We start from the raw sequence: 1,057 nt of genomic DNA, 5'->3' as shown, positions 1-1,057 counted from the left end.
TGGGATTCTCTCCTTCTTAAAAATGTTTCTAGAGCTACTAAAAAACTTGCATTTACAAAATAGTTGATAAAAATATTCCTCTGGGTTGTACAAGAAGGGAGACAGGGACCATTGATAAGACATGGTATATGATATTACTCAGACTTGACTTCTTTCTCGCTTGCTTCATCAGAGGGTGGACTCTCCTCAGTTTTAGTTTCTCCTTTTCTGAAAGTGCATCTTCTTTAGTGTCTCGGTTGGCCTCTTCAGCCTGTTTCCCCTTTGCTCCCCTTTTCCCTTTTGTTTGCACTCTTTTGCCTGAAGATTTATCCTTCCCTGCTGCCTTTTTTGGCTTCGTCTCCACTTTTGCAGGAGGTTTAGCCGACAACCTCGCCGATCTCCTCTTGAGCTCTTCCTTGGCCGCCCTCTCGGCTGAGCTGACCTTCCTCTTGGGCATCTTGACTGTGGACAGGGTGCGTGCGGGGTGCCTGATGAGGCTGCAACGCGCCTAGAACCTTTGCAGAGTTGAGTGGATAAACCCTACCACTCCTCCTGCCACCAGAGCTGCTGGAACTCACCCCTAGTCTTTCATTATCAGTACCCTGTTACCTAGGCAAGGGAGGTTAACAAAACAAAAACTCTCTCTCTTTTTTTTTTTTTAAAGAGAGATCTTTTTATGCTAAAAATTATCTCTTTATTTATTTATTTATTTATTTATTTATTATTTTCACATGAATTTTTGCCAGAGAAAGACAGACAGAGCACGAGTGAGCGAGCAAGCTGCCAGGTCTGAACTGTGGTCGACCATGTGGGAATTCCAGTGGCTCAACCACCACGCCACCTGCTGGCCCGGGAGATTTTGTGAAAGGTTACCTGCGCTTGCTGGAGAGATAGAAATTGAGAAATCACTCCTTAGGAGTGATGGCCACACTGCAACCCCTTCTCCTTTATTCTCTCGGGATCTTGGACATGCATGCACATGCACTCAGTGTGAGTTTTATTTTTTTTTGGAGAGGTTTTTGCTATAGGGCATGTGCACTTGCCAGAGAGACAGAGAGACAGAAAGAGAGAAATCACA

The 1,057-nt window shown here is 44.7% G+C and overlaps 1 protein-coding gene and 1 pseudogene across 1 annotated transcript in view; one reads left to right on the top strand and one right to left on the bottom strand.

Moving 5' to 3' along the window:
* MAP4 (microtubule associated protein 4) overlaps window positions 1–1,057 on the top strand; it is a 123,266-nt gene that overhangs the window by 18,904 nt on the left and 103,305 nt on the right.
* On the bottom strand, window positions 135–512 carry LOC106733564 (non-histone chromosomal protein HMG-14 pseudogene; annotated as a pseudogene).

The sequence above is a fragment of the Tupaia chinensis genome, unplaced genomic scaffold (assembly GCF_000334495.1).
Source record: "Tupaia chinensis unplaced genomic scaffold, TupChi_1.0 Scaffold144066_1, whole genome shotgun sequence".
Lineage (NCBI taxonomy): Eukaryota > Metazoa > Chordata > Mammalia > Scandentia > Tupaiidae > Tupaia > Tupaia belangeri.
Note: the sequence above shows the minus strand (reverse complement) of the source record. Positions and strands in the feature narration are given on the sequence as shown.